Below are 12145 nucleotides of genomic sequence, written 5' to 3' on the forward strand. Positions count from 1 at the left end.
TCTTTCCCTCCTAATTTGGAAAGATGTCATATATTTTTAACTTGGGTTCTCTGTGTATAAATAAGATATATTCTTGTTTCCCCCTCCTACTTTTTTCATCCTTGTGTGAAAATTTAAGTGTGAAAAAAGGAGTATGCAATCAGATATGGTTCAGGAAATGCATATGCAAGACACACATGGGTAAAATCAGGTAATTTCACCAGGACAGTTCTAATTCCTGCGTGACTTGAATCTGTGGGACATGCTTGTATGTCCCTCAGGTTAGAAAGAATCAGCCACACTGTTGGTACAGCTTTCTAATCAGGTTTATACCCCTGTAATTTTTATTTGACAGGCAAAGTTTACCTTTTGATTTGTGGGTGTGCTCCATGGTCAGAATTTAAAGGTGTGCTCCTCACTAATTTTACTTGATTCTTCAGTTTGTCAGGGAAGATTTGTCAGTCAGCTATGCCAGTTTCTTCTAAGAATCTTCTGAGAGGGATTTTCCTAATTATTTTTCTCATTCAGTATATGTTATTTAATACCCATGATATGTTGTTTCTCCCTAAGATAGGGTAACATTAAACCAAACTCTTTCTCAGTTTTTTAGCCCTTCCTCTAAAAGTCATGTTCTCTCTAAAATAGTAGCTGATGGCTGGTCTGTGGGAGACATTCTAAAAAAATTATGCTAGGAATCAAAACTCTTTGCTTGCATGTTTTTGTGTACTGAATTAATGTGATAACCACAATTTATGGAGCATTAAGTATTAGTTACTGGGTTTTAATCCTCAAGTCTCAGTTAAGTGGCAATATACCCATTTTAGAGCTGAAAAGACCAAGGATTGGAGTGGTTAAGTAGACTGCCTACTGTTATGAGTAAGAAAGCCATCCTCAAGTAGTAACATGACATATGAAAGGGAAGGGGAAGGCTGGTGGGTAGCAGTTAGTGTGAGGGGCAATGAGAGAGAAGAATTGGCCATATTTAATCTGAACCATATTGAGTTAAGGACATATTACTGATCTTCAATTCACTGAATATTGAGGACAAGGCTCATGGTTATCCTTGTATAGTTCCAAAGAGAAGAAAAATGGTGAAGAATATTTTTGCTCAAATACAATGACATGGAGAGAATATGCTTCTAGGAAGCAGAATTCTACCTTCATCCCCACCCCACTCATAAAACATACATCCGAATTTCCTGAAGAGGGATTTAACAGTTAGAATTGTTATAAGATGGGTGGAATGGGACCATCTCAAAGATTTCCTCTTGAAAAGTGTTCAAATGGACACAGAACCAATTGTCAATGATGCTACAGACTTCCTTTGGGTTGAACACTGCAGACACCACAGAGAACAAGACAAGCACAGCCCTTCCCCTTTAAGAGCTTATGCTGAGAGCAATGTTTGGGAAAGCTAGAGAGTAGAAGAGGTAGGAAAGGAGAGAGTTATCAGGGAAGCTGCTCAGAAAAAGGACAGGGTCAGAGGACAAGAGATAGGATCCTTCAGAACTATGGCTGGCAAGTGACAGTTTTATCCAGGCTGTGCTGGGGCACAGTGGTGAGTGACATGCCATCCCCACCCACGAGAACCTTCAGACAGAGGGTGGCCCACACTTTAGAGGAGAAGAAAGAACGTGGAATGGTCCTAGCTGGGACTCATCCCTTAGGATCTCACTCTCATTTCTCTGTGGTCCCCTCAGTGCTAACTACCAGTGCTTTTGTCTGTCCTTGTGAAGACTGGGCGCTTGAGCTTGTGATGTGCACTCACTGTGGTACTTCTTAAGCAGGTCAGCCCTGCATTTTCTGTGAAAATAATAAACCCCAATCTTTGAGTAACTACTTCCTGTAGTGAGACAGCTGTGTCAGAGGCTCAGTAGTCACATTACTATTCAGGAGAGACAACAAATGCAGGTGTGATAAATGTGACACTTATTCAGGTCATGTGTTTGCATTGGGAATGAACCTATTTTTTTCCTAAATGATAATGCCCAAAATGTAATTTGGCCTCTTTTAAATATTTTCTACCTTTTTACTTCTACACCAACTTAAATATTTCTGATGCTCTAAGATATGTGACAAATGTCCAATGGAGCACAAAAACAGTGAATTTCCCTTTATTATTGTTATTATTTATTGTTGGGACATGGTTTATTAATCAATCTGTCTCATTACTGAAACAACTTAGTAAGGTTTTGCACACCTAACAGTTTTCCTCAGTATTCATCACCGAGTTGTCTTCCGCCTAAGGAATGGGTCTGGGCTTCCAAACACCATCTGTGCTAGAGGAGGGGGGGCTCTTATTACCAAAAGGGGTACACAGCAAGTTTTAGGGGGAAGCTAATTTAAATCAATCTACGAAATGATCCCTGTAGAGAGCTATGTGACTATTGCAATAACATTCTATCTATCATTTCATTTAGGAGGCGAAATATCCACTGTTTTCTCTGCTGCCGGCCAAGCAGAAGGAAACAGCACTTAGGTGTGGCACACCTCTGTTAGAATGGCACTTCGCGGTAGGCCAGAAAACTGGGCTGACCCGGGGAGCAGCACAGGCCAGCTGAGCTGGGCCCCCTCTCTCCTCAGCCACCTCATCAGTGAAATAAAAGAAAGGTTGGTATGTGTTTTCTCTAATTTTTCCTCAAAGTCTAATGTTTTATGGCTATCACACTGGCTACTTGCCATCATGAGATGTATGTTAAGGTAGAAATGGAGGCACACTCAGAATCAGCTCACCAAAAGAGCTCTGGAAGGGAATCTAGTAAAATGGAAAAGGAGCCCAGCTCAGAGTGAGTAGACTGCTCCAGTTTTAGCTGTCGACAACCAGCTTTGTGACCTTGGGCAAGATACTCACTCAGTAGCTCCTATCAGTGTTTTTGCTTCTGAGATTCTGTGAATTTGACAATGATGTCAAAGTCAGGATGAGGGCATGCACTGTACCTGATATTACCAGGAAGTGAATTGGGGAGTTTGGGAGATCTAGGGAAACTTGGATTTGCTGAACTTTTGCTTTATGTTTTCCTTTGGTAACATTACAAGGTAGGTGCTAAATGGCACAGTTTATAGCTTTTTAGATGACCTCTGACAGGACTTTGTTGGGGTTTAAATAGGTGGAGAGTCATTACGTCTAGTTCATAAATCCTCTGGATATGGAGCCAATTGAGAAATCGGCAGAGCCAGAGAGATCAGGACCAAATGTTCAACTATTAACACTGGGTTTCGTAGATGTTTCCTTAGTAGCAGAATATTTGGTTGTTTCCGACTGTTTTTCCCCTAAGCATATGCTTTGGGATGATCTACTAGAATTATGTGCAGAAAACGTACTCAGAATTACTGCCTCACCTTTGCTGAACCCCAGTTGCTGACGCAGAGGGAGAAAGTGCTCCAGGAAGAGATGCTGGGCCCTCCCGCGTGCGTACCCACCGCGAGATTAGGATCTGGAGGAGGCTGGTGGCAATGATGGGAGTCGGGGGTTGCGGGGTGGGGACCAGTACAAATAACTGGGGCTGGTAGTGGAAGAGGAGTGTGGGGGTTCTGACTACAAAGCCCCATAAAGATGTTTGCTAGTCTACACTTTGGGGGGACCCTCAAAATAGTTTTCACCTGGGCCTGAACCGTTCTCTCGTGCCCTGATGAAAGCCCTCTGTCTTCTGTAGGTCTGAAGGACCGCATGGAAGGGCTGAGCCATAGGTACACAGTTCCTTTTCCAATCTCCCTGTCGTGCGTGCCTTTCCTCCTTGCTTGGAAAACCCAGAGGGGCACGTAGGGCAGCCGGAGGGACTGTTCCTCTAGAGCCCTTTCTGGGAAACACGAGCCTAGGGCATTGACAGTTCCCCTCACAGGCCTGTTATCATTCTACTCATGGTGGCAGATATTTATCGGAAACATACCCCCCTTTTATATTTTAGTTAACACTAAGGCTGAATCTACACAGGCAATAATAATGATGTATTAATTAGCCCAAAACCCTGTTTCCCCCCACTCTTTGTCTTGGTATAAGGCAGACACAAATTCTTGTTTAGGAGTTCCATATAAGTGTTCTGGTCTCCCAGACGATCCTTTGGAGACAAGGTAACAGAAGGTCTACTCATGGAGGTCGCAGGGTTCTACTTAGAACTGTCCTCTGGGGGACACTAACCTAATACACTGAGAATTGCTTTTGCTCAGTTTCTTCTCTATCAGGGCTCAGGACTACAGTATCTGGCTTTATATCAGATCACACTACATTAGTTTATTTGGGTGTAGTGGATATCCTGGGAGTTTTCATGATGGTGGTGATAGAAACGGTAATTCCTTGATGTAAAGGTGACTTAAATATGGTATAGCTTAGAAAAAAAAGCAACTCTCCTCCCCCAAAATGCTTGTCTTTATGAATGTATCTCTCAGACAGGCCCCCATGACTGTCCTCCTTCCCCTGTATGTGGCAGAAACAAAGGGACTAGAGTTGTGTCCAAGCTGGGCATCAATATGGGTGCATGTTTGTGGCCAAAAGGCAATGGAATAGAAGAATTTCTAGAAATCTACAAACTGAAAGCGAGAAAACTGAATAAGTTTTAAATAAAACTAGGATTTGTGTCCACAAACTTAAGTACTAAATCTATGCCCACTGCATTTTTGAGAACACTGTCAAACTACACCAGGGGCCTCACATCACGTCAGGTGAACGCAGAGAAAAGCCACGAGGGCAGGCACTGTTCCAGGAGCAGCGGAGAGGGAGGCAGTGCTGAGAAGTCAGAGCCCGACTTACTGCGTGGGCACTTACTTCTGGAGCCTGCTGTCCACTTGGAATCTGGGCTCATCATGTTACGTTGAGCAAATTGTTTCAACACTGTGTGCCTCACTTTCATCATCTCTACAATGATGTTTAAAATGGCCTTTCTGTTCTAAGAATGTACGTGTTGGATGTGATCGGGTAAAGTGCGAACGACCAAAGGAGGGAGACTTGGAAAACAATTTATTTGCCCACAGGTCACAGAAAGGGGGCACAAATACCACACAGAGCCATCAAGGAAGTGCCAGGTGTTGGGCAGGTGTTAGAAGGTGGGAAGGAGGGGCAAGTCTAGGTCAGAGCCTTTATTGGAGATTCTGAGGGAAATGTAGGGCGGGGCAGAGTAAACAGTTAAAGAATGGTCAGTGTGAATAATACCCACAGCTTCTGGCTATAGAGGTGATTTCTTGCTGCCTGGTGTCTGGCCCTGGGGTGATTTAGGGCAGGGGAAATATTGGTGTGGTGTGTGAGCACTAGGTATTTATTTGGTGGCTGGGGCTGCAGACTCGGGATTGGCAGGTTGGTGTAGTGGACATGGGCTCCCAGGCAAGCTTTTGCTAGCTCTGTGAATTGGATCCTCTGGGAGAGGCCCTTCTCTCCAAGTATATGAGGCCCTCAAATGGCAAGGCATTAAACATACAAAAAATAATGTAGTTGGTCCAATGATTGCTGGTTGAGAAACAGACACAGGCAGAATCTGAGAAAACACATAACACCAATTTATTGTGAGATTTAATGACATCATATGTATGTAGTCTACCAGCCCAAACTAGTCTCAAGTACCTAGTCTTACTGCGTGGAGACTGAAGCATGGAGGTGAATTCAGCTGCCTCTGCCCTAATAGGACAAGGCCTAGGACAGAGAAGGTCTTGTGGATTATGTGGGAGAGCTCAGCAAGCAACTGGAGAATTTTAAACAGTGCTCCATGGTGGGTGGGATGTTGGGATCATAAAGAATATTTAAGCTGAAACAATTTACATATGTATGCATTTTTCAAGCAGCTAATTAAATGTATAAAATGTAGGTCAAACTCTATAGAACATCAAATGGACCAAAAGTTATTTACAGAGATTTAAATATTTTAATTGCTTACTTGGCATTTTGCTGATATTCAAGAAGAAGAAAAACAGAATATAAAAGACATATACTAATAAGAGAAATTTTTTAACAGAAAGGTAGAGATAAGTAGTTTCTTTGGTCCATGCGTGTTTGAGACAGCCACCGTGTCTGCACTGGGGGTGATGTGAACCTTTAGGATGCCACCAAGGAAGTGGGTGTGACACAGGTGGGGGCAGATTTTGCCATCTCTGCCCCCGTGTGTGAGACCCTGAGTTAAATAATGGGAGGGTTGGACTTGGATTTTTAAAACCTATTTGTGTCTCTCTCTTTGCCACTTCCTAGCTACGTGACTTTGACTCATTCCCACATGCAAATGGGAACAATGGTGATTCAATAAGATGGCCCTGGAGTTTCAGTGAGATAGTGTGTTTAAAAGTATTTCGAGTGATTACTCATTCTTGCTATCCTGGCTTCTGTAACCAGTCATAATTGCCATCCCCTGAATTCTTGTAGAGTTCACTCAGAAGATAGATCATTCACTCCTGCCATTGATGGGAACTCCTCTCCATTATGTATGCAAATGAATGAGCATTCAGGCTTCATTTTCTCTGACTTTATTCCTCTAATTCCAGAAATTTTCAACCTTTTTCATCTTATGGCAAGTGTAAACTAATTACTAAATTCTATGGCACACCAAAAAATATACTGTATCTTTTCTGATTTGACAAAAAACAATAGGTGTAATTTTGATTCATTCATACCAGGTAGCTATTGTTGTGTTGGATGTTATCATGTTTAATTTGACAATCTAAGGGAGAAGAGATTAGTGCCCCTGAATAGTCAAGTATTTCATGTTTTCAAACTTCTTGTGGCTTACCAGTTGAAAAATCACTGCTCTAAGCCTCAGGTTTCTCATCATTAAAATGACAATAATACCATCAACCTCATGGGTTGTCATACTAATTAAACAAAATTACACCTGCAGAATACTTAGCTCAGTACCTAACATATAATAATCACTCAGTAAATGGCTGCTGTTATTAGTCGCATTTCGAGTGCACATGAAGAACCTTGATCTGCACTTTTAGAATTCAGATACAAGCTAACTTATGTCTCAGCCAGACACAGTAAAGGCAATCAGTGAGAAAGTAAAGGGAGTTCACAAGTGTTACTGAGTGATCATTGGTCAAGAGCTGTGATAAAAAGACAAATGAATCTTCTTTGACTTCCAACAAAGCTCTGCTATAGCTCATGGTGTTTCTTTGAGAAAATATAACACTCTAATAAAAACCTATTGACTCTTTGTAATTAACCCCCCCAAAATTTCTTACATCTGATTAACAATGAACTTTTAGTGTTAATACTGAGAACTTAAAGTAATGTTATTGACTACAAGAAAACTATTGTTTCACTTAAATGAAAATTATTTAAGGAAGAAACACACTAACAACTATTCAGTCAGGTAAGTAACAAGCAGCTACATCTGGGCACTGCAGTAGGAGGTGTCTTAGGAGATGTACGGGTCAATAAGCAATAAATCAACAAACAGCAAGTGCTGGCAAGTATGTGAGGAGGAGGGAATCTTTGTGCACAGTTGCTGGGAATGCAGACTGGTGCAGCCACTGTAGAAAGTTGTATGAATTTTCCTCGAAAAATTAAAAATGAAATTGCCTTATGAACCCATGATTCCAATTCTGGGAATATATCCAAAGAAATTTAAACCACTCATTTGAAGAATATATTCAATGCTGTTGATTACAGCACTGTTTACAATAGCCAAGATTTGGAAGCAGCCTAAATGATGAATGAATAAAAAAACAACTGTGGTACATTTTCTAAATGGAATACTACTTCGCCACAAAAAAGATAAAAAGCTTACCTTTTGAGACAGCTTGGATGGACCTGGTGAGTATTATGCTAAGTGAGGTAAGTTGCAAAGTGAAAGACACATACCATATGATTTTATTTATATGTAAAATCTAATGAACAAAATTAACAAACAAAATAGGAAGAGTCATAGATACAGATAACAGACTGACAACTATCAGAGGGGAAGGGGGCTGGGAGTCTGGGTGAAAATGGTGAGGGGATTAAGAAAGAAAGGCAAAAGAAAAGGCAAAAGAAAAAATAAAACCCTCACAGACACAGACAACAGTACAGTCATTACCAGAAGGACAGAGGGTTGGGGCAGGAAGAAAAGGGTAAAGGGGGGACAAATGGTGATGGAAGGAGACTTGACTTGGGGTGGTGAACACACAATACAAAATATAGACTATGTATTAGAGAATTGTACACCTTTAACCTATATAATTTTATTAATCCATGTCACTTCAATAAATTCAATGAAAAAAAAAGAAACTACTGGATGTTCAGCTGACAGATCAGCAACGGTGAAAAGATACTTCAATGGGTTTCAATCATTGTCTAAACACAAAATCGCAGAGCCACGTTTATGCAAATTGTTACTCATATGCTGTGAACCTGGTGAAGGAAACTGTAACAGAAGCATCAGATGAGATGTTTTTCTTCTCTGATTTTTGCCTTTCAATATTTGAATTTTGAGAATCACCAAAAAATAAGCGGTTTCTTGGAGCAATCCCTCTAAGGAACAGGAACGCGGATGTTCTTACTTCAGAAGCAAAATGGGGTGCCTGGGAAGCGCTCTGAAAATGGTGAGCGCTTCCCAAAGTGCCCAGACCTCCTGCTTTTGCTAATACTTACATTCCCAAGGAAAGCATGTCCCAGTCCAGAGAATTTGTATGTATGTATGTGTGTAGGTGTGTGCGTGCGTGCACGTGTGTGTATTTTAAACCTGCAATCACTTTTTTTTATTTTTAATTACACGAACCACCTCCTCGTTTCCTAAAGTACTTGAAATCAATAGGTCTTCTTGGAAAACATATTTTAAAAAGATATATCTTACAAACTTATGAACATCTTTTCTTATTGTTAAGAAAATCAGGATATTCATTATGGTGAATCATTACAAAATAAAGAAATAAAAACATTGGCTTTCTTGTATACCACCTTGTTACAAAGAAAAGATAAAGGGTACATATTCCATTTATCTTTACAACTAAATAGCATTAATATCCAGAATAGTTTTTAAAATTTGCAGGAACTGGATGAATAAAATTATGACATCTACCTGACAGTCTGATGAAAAGGTCTGAGAACATTACAACACATCAGGGTAAATGGAGAGCTGTACCTTAGAAAAATCAGACTTGCTTTTTTTTTAAATGGTCAGTTTGGTATAAATTTACTCAGTGTATTATCAATAAAATTTAGATCTTTTGTAGGGGAGGCGGTGAAGAACTTGACCAAATGAGTCTAAATTTCACTTTGGAGAAAGAACATGCAAGTTTAGAGAGTGGGAGTCTGAAAAACAGAAACACCAGCAAGGAACGTTGCCTAAGCAGGTATTAAAACGTGTCAGAAAATTGCTGAAACTAAACCAGTGTAGTACTGGCTAGGAAACAGATGGTTAAGAAAGAAATTAAAATGTCCTCTTTGTATAAAATGTCCAAATATGTATAAAAATTTAGGATTTGAGAAAAACTATTGAGCCAGTGAGAAAAATATGCATTAGTGAATAAGTGTTTCTCCAACACGTAACCACTGAGAAAAATATTATTCCTATGGTGCTGTTCACATTATTTATACTTGTTAAAAAGAATCTATAAATATAACAAGAAAATATGGGCAGATTTTAAGAATAATATTAGATTTTGGGAAAGTCTTTTTAAAGTATTGATACAAAAGCTCAAAATAATAAAATAATTAAAAATAAGATTGATGAGTTTAAGCATAAAAAAATTAAATGCTTCTGTATGGAATAAGCATCTCAAGTGAAACTGAAAGACCAATAGACAGTAGGAAACAATACTTTCCACAGAGCAGAAGTCTACCACCTTTAATATATAAAAATCTCATAGAAGGTAATAAGAATGTCCAGCCCAGTGGAAAAATGGGCAAAATACATAAACAACAGCATACAGCAGAAACCCTCTGGTTGTTTAGAAAAATTAGTGGGGCACTAAGACCTGGAGGGGAGAACTGACATTAAACTTAAGAGATAAAATACAAAACAGAATTCTCACTAGTGGAATCATGTTTTAGTTAAGGTGCAAAGTATTTCAAACTTTACTACACTGCTTACTGAAATATTACACTTGTATACTGGATGTGATTGTAATCTTCACTAAAGATCTTTTTAAGTTAAACTTAAAAATAGTAAGCAAAGAAGACATGTATTGGTTCACATAACTGGGAGGTCCAAGGGGTACGCTAGCTTCAGGCATGGCTGGAGTTCAGGGGCACAGACTTTGTTATCAGGACTCAAGTCTCCACCTTTCAGCTCTGTTTCCTCCACACTGCCTTCATTCTCTGGTTGGCTCCATGTGATGGACCCTGTTGGCTAAAGCTTTTTATCCTACAAAGCTGAGCATTCTCAGTAAAGAGACCTTCTTTTCCTCCACAATTCATGTGAGTATCACTGTACTAACATGAATAACAGGACCAGTCCTGAACTAGGGTTAAGGAGATTGGCTATGCTGACTGATCAGGTCTGAATTACCTATACACCCATGAAGCCTAAGGTTTGATTAGACCATTGGAACCACATGGACTGAAAAGAGGGAGAGGTGGTTCCAAGAAATGTGGGAGTTTTCATGAGGAGATGGGAAGGATGCTGGGCAAAAAATAAATCTTTTATTTTGAGAAAATTGTGGATTCATATGCAGTTGTAAGATATAATATGTAAAGATTCCTTGTTCAATTACCTCCTGTTGGAAATCTTGCGAAAGCTATAGTACCACATCACAAGAAGTTGTCATTTGGAATGGATAAAATGAAAGCTCAAAATTTAAATTAACTGTAGTACCATGACTTAGACATCATGGTCAGTGTATAATTTTTGATTGGTTGATCTAGTCAGTGGCCATCAATTTAAATTTAAAAATTCACCAAATAGTTCACATTATTCATTTTATAATATTTGTTAAGCACTTGCCACACATGCAAAGCTAAGTGAAGTAAATATATGAAGATAGGAAAGTGTGTGATGTCCAGGGCAATGATAATTGTCCAATGGGATTGCATTGCAGGTGTGAAGCAGAAGTTATCAGATAGGCTGCTTTTGGCTGCAAGTAACAGAACATGTGACTAACAGTGTCTTAAATACATAGGGGTATATTTTTCTCACATAGTAAGAAGAAGATAGATGATTGCTGGCATTGTTTGCATTACTCACAATTCTGTGAAGGATCTTGGCTCTTTCTAGCTTTCCATTCTGTCTTCCTTAACTCGCTGCTGGCTTTTAAAATCCATTTTTTTGCTTCACATGAGTATATGTTTTTATTGATTTTAGAGAGAGAGGAATGGGGTAAGGAGGGAAGGGGGAGAGAGAGAGAGAGAGAGAGAAACGTGGATCAGTTGCCTCTAGCATGCATGCTGATATTGGCTGAAGCCTACAACTTAAGTAGATGCCCTGACTGGAAACTGAACCTGCAACTTTTTTAGTGTGTGGGATAGCACTCAAGCCAATTGAGCCACCTGGTCAGGGAAAGGCTCACCATTTTTAATATGGCTGTCACAACACCAGGCATTTCTCCTGTATAGGAAAAAGAGTAAAGAGGAGGTTCTAGGCACATTTGTTTCTTTAAGAAATACAGTCATTTCTGGTTGTATAGGGGGGTGGAAAATGGCCATCTGACAAAGGGTAACAACATTACAATAATTGTGTTAGAATGATCATAATTCACCCTCTGGGGATAAGCACATACCACTGGAGTTCTGATAGCAAAAACAGGGCAAATTGGCTGCTGGTGGGAAACACGTTATTCTACAGAAGAGGAGGAAAAGTTGGTGGTAAAACCTCTGAGGCCTTTTAGGAAGGTTTAGGAGTTTAGGTTTTATCAATGAAGATGTAGTATTTAGCATCTCTAGTGAGTAGATTAGGTGCTTGATCATTGTAAACCACGGTGTACCTCTGGGGTTTTAAGTTTTATTGTGATTATGAAAATTGTCCTGATATTTCAGTCTTATGTCCTAGAAAAAAACACTGCCAAGTAGGCCTTATAAAGGGAAACTTTTGCAATCTATTTAGCAAAATAGCCAGGAGTGTATAAGAAAAGATGGACCTATTATTTATTCACCAGAAGTCTGATTTATCCTGGAGCAGCCTCTCAGGCTTCAGGGATTTCCTGAACATTTGAGGGCGAGAGATCCAAGTGTCCGCTACAACCTGGTAGAGCCAAGTGGCTGGCTAGCTGTTTGTCCTCTAACCCAGGACTAACCCCTGTTTTTTTTTTCTAATTGTTGTTCAAGTACAGTTTTCTG

Source organism: Sturnira hondurensis, unplaced genomic scaffold (assembly GCF_014824575.4).
Source record: "Sturnira hondurensis isolate 20B ecotype Veracruz unplaced genomic scaffold, ASM1482457v3 Scaffold0021214, whole genome shotgun sequence".
Lineage (NCBI taxonomy): Eukaryota > Metazoa > Chordata > Mammalia > Chiroptera > Phyllostomidae > Sturnira > Sturnira hondurensis.